Genomic DNA, 13,108 nt, shown 5'->3' with positions numbered 1-13,108 from the left:
CCTAGAACATGTAAACAAATACCATAAGACTCGATAACGAGTCATAAAGCCAAGCCAATTATAACCCAATAGGGTTTCATATGCATAAACAAGCATAATAGCAAACCAGAAATTTCAGCAAAGGGAACTCATTTGATCCAACAACAAAAACAGTTTTCGCCTCCTAATGCGGTAATGGCACAAAATGCGCTACGCTTATCGGATGAGGGCGTAAGACCCACCATCTCGAAGCTAAAAGACAGGGCTACAACAATGTAGAAGGCCACTCAGTCCAAATCCAAGCACAACTAGGTCAAAAATGCAGAAAACCAAGCCAGAACCGTAATTGCAGGTTCCCAAATCACACAAAACTGTAATCAGTCCAAGTCAGTCTATACAGGTCCAAATGCATTGATTCCAAAGGCATATGATAGCTAAGACATCAAGATACATTTCATCAGAAGACACCATCACCAAAATCCAAAGAAATTCCAGTCAAAATGGCCAATTACAAGTGCAGTTCGCACATTCTGATCACCCAGAACAGCAACAGTAAAAATGACATAACTCACTCTACACTACTCCAAATGCCCTGAAATTTTTCAGGCACTTCAAACCCATCAATACCTACAACTTTCATGTTTTGAGAAAAGTCCAATTCGGCCTTTAACCCTATGATCCAAAACCGGACAGATTTAGGGGTTATCAACCCTAACTTTTCTCATTTCAATCCAAACCCAAAATTGGTTGCATTTATCACTAATTCACACCTACTAGAGTCTTTATAGACTATTGCCAATCATCAAAGACAGCCACAACATCACATTCATATTAAACCAGAAAATTCCTCAAAAATATAAAAACTTCACCAAATCAACTCAAATCAAGAAATAAATCACACATTCCATCACTCAAGCCACCATTAGGCACAAAATAAGCATCATTAGATATAAGAGGATGTTCAATCATCACTTACCTAGTAAACAAGAGAAGAGGAGTTGTAGACCACCTTAGCTCTTCCAAAAACTTCACCAAACTCACCACTAACACTAAATGGAAAGATTGTATGGAGTGGAAACTAGTTGGTGTGATTGATTTGGATGATTTGAGCTAGTGGAAAGCTTGAAGATTGAAGAAGTTTTCTTCCTTCTTGGCAAGAGAGAGGGCCGCCCACAAGGTGAAAGAAAATGGTGATTTTTTTGTGAAATTTTTAGATATTTAACCAATTTTGGTCAAAAGTCAAAAAAGGTGAATAGTGTTCTTAAGTCAAAACCAATCACCAAGTGACACGTGGCACTCCATTAATGCATTCCTATCCTTTCTTTTCTCTCTCACATCAATCATTTCACACACTCTACTTATCTCTTAACACCCGATAAATTTTACACAGTATCCGAAACTTAACCTTATTGGCCGAATTTTTCCGAACTTTTCGCACTAGTGGGGCCCACGTCCATAATCTATCCGTAATTTTTCAAAAACTACCCAATGCTAGAAAAACTCATCTAAAAACTATATTTATCCCTAAAATCCACCAAGAAAATATTCCTAAGCCAGAAAATGCAGAAAACATGAAATTAAAGGGGAAAAACCCAAGGAAAATTATTAGGGCAATACGGGTTCTCACAGAAGATTCAATTTCTCAACCAAGACAGTACTTGCGAGATTAACTTTACAACCCTTATCAATGGCTAAGCTGCAAACTTTATCCTTGATATGGCAACGTGTATAAAACCATTCATTTTTTTGAGCTTTGATGATTTCCAATTGCTCAGTTATCTCACGCAATGCCACAGTATTTACTCCTTTAGGCACAAGATGGTGGAGCTCCAGTTGAGCATTCGTTTGTCTCATACTTTTATTACCTGCAAAACTCAACAAAAATTAGTAGAACAGTCCTCACTCGCTCCCTTACGTGTTTCGCTCACTCTCGTGTTTTGCTCAAGTGTTTAAAACACTCTAATGATCTCACCAATTCACTCCTCAAGCCTACTTGATTGTTTCCTTTGAAGAAATCAGAAATTTTCTCAAAGAAATTCAATCAAACCTTAATCAATAGTATCCAATTGTACCAAAGGAACAAGAAGCAAGAGTAGAAACGGAAAGCGCAAGTAATGAATTCGATACGGAATAGACGAGGAAAAAAATTGATATACAAAAAGAAATGTCCAAGCACAATGATGGAGTTTCCCAAGTGTTTACTTAATTTCCTAATTGATTTTGGAAACCAAGTTAGGTGTTGTACTCCTTCAAAGTCGGCTTTCCCAAAATTTCCAGATTCCTTTTTCCTTAACCTTCCAAAAGTATGCCTTCCTAAACTACGCTGCAAGTCGGTTAGGAAGCCAAGTGAAAACAGTTTTGGTAGTTTCCCAACCGCTGAAATTTTCCAGATTTTGTTACCTTACCAAAGCAGAATTGTTTCCATGAAAATTCTAGAATTCCTTCTCCTTAAACCCTTCCTAAAGTCGGCTGCTAACCAAGTGTAAAACAGATTTTGGTAGCTTCCTATTCTACCCGAAACTATCCTCCAAAAATTCCAGAATTTCCTCTTCTTAAATCCCTCTCAAAGTCGGCTAGAACTTCCTAAAAAATTGTCCAGATTTGGTAGCTTCTAAATTTTCCAGAATTTCCAGAATTTCCTCTTCTTAAAGCCGATCCTTACCCTCCAAAATTTTCGTCCCTTACTCTCCCTCAACAAAAAACAATTCGGCCCCCCTCCTTCGCACCTCACAAGGACAGGTTTGACTCTTGGTCCTAGGCAATGGCTTCACAAGATAATGCAAGTGATGTTACACAAGAATTCCCCAAGCGGCTTGCCCAAGAAACCCCCAAGAAATTTTTTTCCTAAAACAAGAAAGCCCTGTATGGATGCGAGAGCATACAAGAAACTTTTTATACGTAGGGAAGTACAAGTCTGCAAGAATCAAGATGATCAAGATCCTCAAAAATCTTAACGGGTGATACAAGTGATCAAGGCTCAAGGTGCTCAAGATTTTCAAGAGGAGGTTGGTCAAAACTTTTGAGTAGTCTTTTCTTGATGTAATTTTCTGGTTTGTTGGAACAAGTGCAACAAGACAGAATTTGGCAAATAAAAGTGCGGCTTCCTTCTTTGTTGTTTGCTACCCGAATGCCTTTTCTCTTTTCCTTTTTCTGTTTGTTTTTTTTTTTTTGACTCTAAGAACACACAATTACTCGGCTGTATTTTTTGGGTAAAATTCCAAAATTTAATGTCAAACCAATGTTCTCCTTCAATCCTCCAATAATGATCAAGACATGTATCAAAGTTTCAAGACTTCAAGATTAGTTTCAAGAAACTCAAGAAACCCTAGATTATGGTAGTCCCTCTCCAAGATTCCAACCCAAACAAGTTTACCCACAAAAATCAGTTTAGGAATTAATGAAAACAACTTGGTGGAATAAACTAAAGTTTGGACAGATTTGGCAAGAAACTCGCGCCCAAGGAAACCCTAGTTGCAAGTGAAACCCTAGCCGTCACAATTTTTTTTTTTTTTTATCCAAACAGAATATGCAAGGCACACAACTCGGTTACACTTGAAGGCAGGGTTCAAGACAGAATCACACAACAAGTAATGCACGAAGTGGACACGAAGCAAAAGAAAACAAAGAGCGATGCAACAAGAACAAGCAAGGCGGACAGAATTTTTGTTTTTTTTTTTTGTGTAATAATAATCGGACTTGACACAAAGAGAGACACGACCAGTTTTGTAAAATAAAATTTACTAGAAAGCTTACGAACAAACTCAACGGGATATACTTGATGTCGTCGACTAGCTCTGATACCAACTGATGTGCGACGGATCTAGACGAACACCAAGTTGGGATGATTTGCGGAACTTTGACCCTTCTAGAATCACAAGCCACGAACTAAGGAGATTCCTTAACCCAAGACTAGCAAATTTAGTGAACCAAAAGTATAGATAGTAGAACGCCACAATCAAGGAGACTACTTGATTGATAAGTTCAATGAACAGCTTGAGATTGATTCTCAAGTATTCAAAGGAAATTCTCTTGAGGCAAGAGAGAGTGAAATAACTCACATATATTTTATAAAATCTGAATTGTCCTTTAATGAATGAAAACCTAGGCTATATATAGCCTTACAACTTGAAAACCTAAAGTGACTTGAAAACCCTAACTCGGCTAGGCTAGGCCTTTGGCCCGATTCCACTACTCAAATCCACTATCTAATGGTCAGCTTATAATCGATCCAATGAAAGCTTTAAGCTGGCCCAACATAACCCAATAAAAGCTAATTAACCAACTTAAGTTATAGTGAGCCTAGACTCTATAAATCGGATCCAACTCAACATGAGGTCTTGGACCGAATTTATTCCTAGCAAATAAAATAGAAATCTAGAAAATAAACTACTAACTATTACTAAAAGATTCAATCTCTTGCAGCCCAAAACATGGCCCATAAGCGGCCCATATTTCGTATCAGATTTCATTGTGCAAAACATTTGGAAAAGAAAGAAAGGCAAGAGGGCAGATTAGCTTTGGAATTTTTCCCAAACTTTGGTCATTTTGTTAACTGCCTTCCCACGTAAGTTTTTGCGTAAAATTTGATAGAGAGATATTCAACATATGAAAGTTTAAGTGTACGAAATTTGGTGGAAATTCAATACCATTTCCATACCCAAATAATGCCCCAAAATTGGCTCTTCAAATCTGGAAAATTTCTGTATAGTGTACAAATTCAGCTGACTTTAAACTATTATATCTTGATGTTCAGAACTCCAAATTTAGTTCCATTTGTCGTGTTTGAAACCTTGTTTGGAGCTCTTATTGTATTACAAATTTCAATGGCTGATTCACTTTCTGTGAATTACGCCGAATTTCCAAATATGACTGCAAAACCAAGACTGGTTCAAACCTTTCCTATTGGAACTGAAACTTTGAGCTGAAAAATGAATGCTTTTCCTTTAGAATCTTGGAAAAGTGTCTTCTACGAAATTTTAGTACTCCGAACCAAGATTCCAACAGCATAAATTTTTCCATTTTGGACCTACTGAGCGCAAGATCTGATTTTTCTAGATTTGACGCACAAAATTGAAATTTTCCGACTTGTTGGGAAATGAGTTCTTGGAAACTTTTCCCTTTCCTTTGATATTGAGTGATCGTTTTAAACTCGATTTCATGGAGGAAATCAGTTTCTCTTATGTTATTAAATCCTCACTTTTGAACCTCGATTTTTGAGTGGTTAAAGTTCTCTTTTGAGACATTGACTTAGTCTAAATAAATGTACCTTCTATCTTGGTTAATACATGGTTGTGAATGCAAGTACATGTTATTTATTCAGGCCCTCAAGGAGATCTTCAAGAGAACCTCGAAGCGGATGCCTAAAAGCTTAATTGCTCGCTCACTCTCTTTTGTTTTGACTTGGTGAGTGTCAAGTGTATGAAGTGTTGTTACGTGCTTAATTGTTCTCATTAATTGAGTATTTTGGAAAGTGTCGAGTCGAGTGTGTACTTTATCGCACTCGTTCTCGTTTAGGTGAAGTGTATTTGAATTGCATGAAGTGAATTGTTAAGTGAATAAAGTGAAGTGTTGCAATAGTGAACTATTCTATGTTTGAATCAACGTCGTTTGGAGTGAATCTCCTCGATTTATAGTGATAATAGTGGGGGATCCCCAAACTCATAGACCGACCTTGCGTGTGAGAACCCGTAAATTCCCTAATATTTTTCCTAGGGTTTTCCCCTTTAATTGCATGTTTTCTGCATTTTCTGGCCTAGGAATATTTTCTTGGTGGATTTTATGAGTAATTATAGTTTTTAGATGATTTTTCTAGCATTGGGTAGTTTTTGAGAAATTACGGATCGAATATGGACGTGGGACACTAGTGTGAAAAGTCGGAAAAATTCGGCCAATAAGATTAAGTTTCGGATACTGTGAAATTTATCGGGTGTTAATGGATAAGTAAAGGAGTGTGAGGTGATTGATGTGAGAGAGAAAAGAAAGGATTGAATTGCATTTAATGAGATGCCATGTGTCATTTTTCTATTGGGTGGACTTTATGATTTACTATTCATGGTTTTGACCTTTTGACTTATGGATTAAATATCTTCAAAATTCACAAAAAACTTACCATTTTTCACCCCTTGATGGCCGAACCTCTCTAGCAAGAAGAAAGACAAAACTCTTCAACATCTTGGCAAATTCCTAGCTCAAATCATCCAAACTACTTGCTTAAATTAGATTCTACTCCATAAAATTCCTCCCTTGGGTGCTAGTAAGTAGTTTAGTGAAGTTTGTTTGAAGACTTAAGGTGTCCAACATCTTCCTCTCTCTTGGTTACTTGGTAAGTGGTATATGAACACCCTCCTATATCTAATGATGTTGAATTTATGCCTAATGGTGGCTATGGTGTTAGAAATTGTGGTTTATTTCTTGGTTTGAAGTGATTTGGTTGAGTTTTTATTTTTTTTGGGAATTTTCTGGTTTCATATGATCATGATGGTGTGGTTGTTTTTGATGGTTGGTAATAAGGGGCTTTGGCTCTAGTAGGTGCATATGATAGGAAATTGCAACCAATTTTGAGTTTGGATTGAAATGTGAAAAGTTAGGGTTCATGAACCCCTAATCTGTCCGAAATTTTAGGTCATAGATAGAGGCCGAATTGGACTTTTCTCAAAACATGAAAGTTGTAGGTATTGATGATTTTGTAGTGCCTGCAAAATTTCAGGGCATTTCGAGTAGTATAGAGTGAGTTATGCCATTTTTACTGTTGCTGTTTTTGGTGAACAGAATGTGCGAACTGCGATAGTAACTGTCTGTTTTGACTGGAATTGGTTTGGATTTTGTTGTTGGTGTCTTCTGATGAAATGTAGCTTGATGTCTTAGATTTCATATTCCTTTGGAATCAATGCATTTGGACCTGTATAGACTGACTTGGACTGATTACAGTTTTGTGTGATTTGTGAACCTGCAATTACGGTTCTGGGTTGGTTTTCTGCATTTTTGACCTAGTTGTGCTAGGATTTGGACTGAGAGGCCTTCTACATTGTTGTAGCCCTATCTTTGAGCTTCGAGATGGTGGGTCTTACGCCCTCATCCAATAACCGTAGCGCATTTTGTGCCATTACCGCATTTGGAGGCCAAAAACTGTTTTTGTTGTTGGGACAAATGAGTTCCATGTCTTGATTTTCTGGTTTGCTTATATACCTATATATGCATATGAAACCCTATTGGGGTTGTGTTTGGCTTGGATTTATGACTCGTTATCGAGTCTTATGGTATTTGTTTACATATTCTAGGGCGTGACGTTAGTGCACGACGTACTAGGGACGACGGTGCATGAAACCTCACTTGCTTACTTGGTGAGTATACTACTCACTTGGATTTATAAAATGGCTTTGCTATATGTGATTGTGATGCCTTGAAGGCTTGTTTGGCTATTGGAAATGATTAGGGTGAGGGTGTACTTGACCGCCCTCATTCCTTTTATGCTTGTGAACGACTGTGTACTGTTTCACTGTCTTACTGTACTGCTTTATGAATGACTGTACTGATATTGTTTGGGTGTCAGTTGGACGAGTATCCAACGATCCTACTGTACTACTGAGCTCAACCCCGTTGGGAGTCACTCGAATCGAGCCAGCGAGGGCTTGGTCGTGAAAATTGACTAGCCACGGGGACTGAAATGAGAATCTTGTGGTAATGAGACCCTTGGTTCCGGTGTACTCGAGTATCACCTAAAGTTACTGCTTGGAGTGCGGGCCCGGTTGGGTATGTTGGGTGGAAGGAATGGAAGTGAAGTGAGGTCTACGGTTTGGTACTTTTAACATTGACGGAGGGTCAATGAAGTTCGATCAAGAATGTAAGCGTGGAAATGGGCTCTTGAGAGCCGTCCGTATCCTTTTACCGATTTGTTTTGCTTCTTATTTGAATATTTGCAATGAACGATTATGCTTAAGTGATCTTGGTTGATTGTGTGATAGTTGCTCACTGAGCTTTAGCTCACACCATTCCATTTGTTTTCCTTACAGGAAAATAATCACTTTTGGAAGCTCATACTTGTTGGTTGCCAAATTGAGCCATGTATATGTTTATTTTGACTAGCTCCTTGCATGAAACCCTAATGTGTATTGGGTTCAATTTCTTTTGGTTGGCAAACCGATCATGTATATCCATGATGAATCGTTTTGATATGCCGCTTTGGCTTTTGGCTTGTAAATGTTACATTTCACTGTATATATGTTTGGTTGACATTTGGTTGGGTTTCGGATTAACTTGTATTTCAAACGGCAAAAGAAAAATTTGGCTACTCTCGGCCTAGTATCCGGATTCGGACATGGCCGGTACTGTTCATCATCGGTTTCAATTTTCGTTTTTTTTTATTTTGAGATTTTGACTTGTTTACGCGCGTGGGTATGTTCCGGAACGTATTAGATCGACGTGAACTGATCCGTAGTCCTGGCGAGAGCTGGACAGGCAGTCCGCTAACCCCTTTGGTTCGCCTTAGGGGAAAGTGGGGCTGTTACATTGCGACTCGAGCCGGCATGGGCTTGGTCGTGAAGCTTGATGAGCCATGAGAAAAAAAAAGTGTATAAGTTTGATCTAATTGAGGGATCTCATTTGGCATACTCGAATAGTATCGCCTTATATAAAAGAAGTGCGGGCCCGGAGCAGGGGGTGTAACGGTGATCGGGAGTACGAAGTAAATGGGGTTTTAGGGACTTATAACCTATCCGATTGACGGAGTGTCAACTCGTTGAGGTACTGAATCGAGCTTTGGCAGAACAAGTGGAATATAGCTCCTGAGAGCTCCCGTATCCTTATCAAGTGTGTTTTATTGTTAATTGTGAACTACTTGAATGATATAGCTTTAAATTCTCGTATCAGTGCTATTATTATTTGAACTATGTCTTTTGCATGCTTTTCTTGGCCTCACTGAGCATTAACTCATTCCATTAGATTTGTTTTCCTTAACAGGAGCCGAAATGGAAGGCATTATGGAGAAGCCGACTTGATGGCCTTCTAATTAGGGTTTTGGATGTATTAATTAGATGACTTTTGGAAGTTATACATTTTGGAAAGTTGATGTGTTTTGAAAACTTGTAATGTAAGATTGAACACCTGTGTATGGAAGTGACTTCTTTCAGTTCGACTTTTATTATCGAATAGTTTACTTTTAAATTTGAACTAGAATAGTATCGAGTCCTGGCAAGAGCTAGACAGGCGTCCCGCGGATACCCTTGAGTTCGCCCTTGGGAGAAGTGGGGGTGTTACAGTTGGTATCAGAGCACTAGATTAGAGATCTATTTGGGAGATATATTAGAGACTTTACCCTCGGGAATAGGAATGAGATAACTAGGTAAGACTTTAAGTAATGTTTGAGCGAGTTAGTGACTTTAAATTTTTAACCTGAAAATTGTGGTTGTTTTGTAGGGATGGAGAATGGAAATGGAGGACACGCTGCTAATGGCCACGTGGAGCCTCTTAGGCCGATTTACTATCGAGCACTTGGTGGAGTGTTATTCGCTTTCTACTAGGTTTCTCCGATGTCCCTGTAGGGCGACATATGCATACTCTAATGACCTAGTACTGTCCCTTAACGACGAGCGTAGTCAGTTTGTGAATACCAACCAATCTTTACTTCAGGAGGTCGAGGAGCTGAGCCTTATGGTGAACGCTCAGGGTGATAGGATTACAGAGCTAGAGAGGACTATAGTGGACGAGATGGCTAGGGCTAAGGCCGCTCGTGCTGAGCTTCAGAGAGCTAGAGCTCGACTTACCAGGATAGGCGAGGAGGTCCGGGATCGGGCTTCTGGGATCTTGGCAGACGCTACTATGTTGATTGATGAGGTCATGGAGGTGGTGCAGAATCCAGTTCAGGAGGAGCCTTCCGAGGAGGATCCGGAGGAGGAGGTTCTGCCTGATAGTCCTGCTGAGCATTAGACTTAGAGTGATAGATCTTTTGACTTGTGCAGTTAGAATTAGCTGGGGTGGAGCTAATTCAAAGGCCATTGTATTTTGCTTGACTGTGTGGCCTACTTTTGAGACACCTAAATCTACTTTTGACGTGGATGACTAATTACACTTTTGTTGCACTTGTATGCCATATTTTTGTAAATGCCCCATGACTTGCTAATTGTATGAACTTTAAAGTGTTAATATTAACATGTTAATTATTGTTATTTTCAATGTTTTCATGTTGGCTTTTATTTTAAGTATTTTCTCGCGTAATTATTTTACTTTTTGCATTGGGCATAACTAGGGTCATGGAAGGACGAAGGAGTAGTAAAGGTTGTGGGCGTGGGACTAGGCAAACCCAATCTCAAGGGGATGATCAGGCATCGGCAACTGGACCGACCCAGGGACAAGAAAATGTAGAGGGTAACCAAGTGGCTACTGCCATTAATCGGATGACTGATATCCTAGAACAATTAGCAGAGCGACAGGGTCCAGGGCCATTTAACCAACCCGGAACCCAGGATAGAGGGGAAGATAGAACCTTAGAGAGGTTTCTGAAATTTAATCCGCCTAAATTCATTGGAGGACCTGATCCCGAGTTAGCGGAGAACTGGCTGGAGCGAATGACTAATATTTTTATCGGCTTAGACTATACTGAAGAGATGCGAGTGAGTTTTGCTGCCTTTCAGTTTGAGGGCGTTGTACGTGCTTGGTGGGACGTGATAAGAAGAAAGTGGGAAAGAGCGCAGACCCCTTGGATTTGGAAAAACTTCACGAGAGAGTTTAATGAGAAGTTTCTTCCGTCTCTAATTCAAGAGAAGCGGGAGGATGAATTTATAAAGTTGAGACAGAGAACTCTTTGCGTGGCTGAGTATGAGGGTAAATTCACTAACCTTTCTAAGTACGCTCTAGAGTTAGTGGTTAATGAGTAAAAAAGGATTAGACGTTTTGTGCAAGAGATTACTGTGGAGATTCAAGAGAGATCGGCAACAACCCAAATGTCTACGTTTACTGAAACCCTGGAGAAAGCGCAAAGGGTTGAAAGTGCAAGATTGCAAGTTAGGGATTTTCATACTAAGAAAAGGAACTTTCCTAGTTACTCTTCGGGACAGGCTAGTAAAAGTGCCCCACCTCTCAAGATGAGAAGAGGAATGAGAGGAATAAGGACCGCTAGAGTTCCAAGAGGGGATTTATCAATAGGAGGTCGTAGTGGGCAAGGTCAATCGAGAGGAATACCTTCTAGTGGTTCGATTGTAATTCCTCAAGTTAGTTGTGGCTACTGTGGCAAGTTAAATCACTCGGAGAATGATTGTTGGAGGAAATCGGGAAAGTGCTTGTACTGCGGTAGTTCCAAGCACCAACTCGCAAGTTGTCCGATTGCGCCAAAAGCAAGAGGTAGTACTCAACGGCCAGAGAAATCAGCATCTAAGCAGACTAGTTCTGGAGAAAGTCGACCTAAAGTGCCAGCTAGGGTTTATCCACTGGATCATCAACAAGTTCCCGATTCTACTGAGGTGGTCGAAGGTACGATCCCTATTTTTCCCCGTTTAGCTAAGGTTTTAATTGATCCAGGTGCGACACATTCTTTTATGAACCCTAATTTTATGAGTGGAATAGATGTGAAACCAATTAAGTTACCTTATGATTTGGAGGTTAGAACACTTACTGGGGATCAAAGTTTAATTGCTAATTTGGTGTACAGAGATTGGGAGATATGGCTTGGAGAACAGAAGTTGCTAGCCGATTTGATGAGTTTAACTATTAAGGGGTATGATATCATCTTAGAAATGGACTGGTTAGCTCACTACCATACTCAGTTGAATTGTGAGACGAAAATGGTAGAATTGTGCATTCCAAGAGAGGCAACTCTAAAATTGGATGTGCGGGGTAGATTAGCCTCATCTACTCTTATTTTAGGAATTTTAGATAGACAGATGTTGAGTAAGGGAGCCCAGGCATATTTGTCTTTTCTTATAAATACTCCTAGTGATAAAGTGAGATTGCAAGACATGCCCGTAGTAAAGGAGTATCCGGATATTTTTTCGAAAGAATTAGAGTCTTTACCTCCAGAAAGGGAAATAGCTTTTAAGATTGATGTGACTCCAGGGGTAGCACCTATCTCTAAGACACCATATAGAATGGCTCCAACTGAATTGAAGGAGTTGAAATTACAATTGCAGGATTTGCTAGGGCGACGTTTTATAGAGGAAAGTGATTCACTGTGGGGAATCCCGGTATTATTCGTTAAAAAGAAAGATGGAAGTTTAAGACTGTGTATAGACTACCGAGACTTGAACGATGTTACTATTAAGAATAAGTACCATTTGCCCCACATAGATGAGTTATTTGACCAATTGCAAGGGACGGTAGTATTCTCGAAATTGGACCTCAGGCAGGGATATTATCAGTTGAGGATTTTGGAAAAAAATTTACCAAAAACTGCCTTTAACTCGAGGTACGGACATTACGAGTTCGCAGTAATGCCATTTGAATTAACTAATGCACCTGCGGCTTTTATGGATTTGATGCATAGGATCTTTAAGCCGTACCTAGATCAATTTGTGGTAGTGTTCATTGACAATATACTGGTGTATTCTCAAACTCTGGAGGACCATGAGAAACATTTGAGAATTGTTTTACAAACTTTGAGGGAACATCAGTTGTATGCTAAGTTTAACAAATATGAGTTTTGGTTGAAAGAAGTAACATTTTTAGGTCATATAATTTCCAAGGACGGAATTAAGGTAGATCCATCCAAAGTTGAAGTGGTTTCTAAGTGGAAGCAACCAGAAAATCCTACTGAAATTCAGAGTTTTATAGGGTTAGCAGGGTATTATCGGAGGTTTATCAAGGATTTTTCTAAGATTGCTGGACCCATGACTGAGTTGACTAAGAAGAGTGGGAAATTTATATGGAGCCCTAAGTGTGAAGAAAGTTTTCAAGAGTTAAAGAGATGATTAACGAGGGCACCTGTATTAGCTTTGTCTAATGGAATGGATAGCTTTGTGTATATACAGATGCTTCTAAAGAAGGCTTGGGATATGTGTTGATGCAAAATGGTAAAGTTATAGCGTATGCTTCTAGGAAGTTAAAACCTCACGAAAGAAACAACCCAACTCACGATTTGGAGTTAGCAGCTGTAGTGTTTGCATTAAAGAAGTGGAGGCATTACCTGTATGGAGTGACATTTGAG

This window comes from Coffea arabica, chromosome 2e (assembly GCF_036785885.1).
Source record: "Coffea arabica cultivar ET-39 chromosome 2e, Coffea Arabica ET-39 HiFi, whole genome shotgun sequence".
Classification (NCBI taxonomy): Eukaryota; Viridiplantae; Streptophyta; class Magnoliopsida; order Gentianales; family Rubiaceae; genus Coffea; species Coffea arabica.
Note: the sequence above shows the minus strand (reverse complement) of the source record.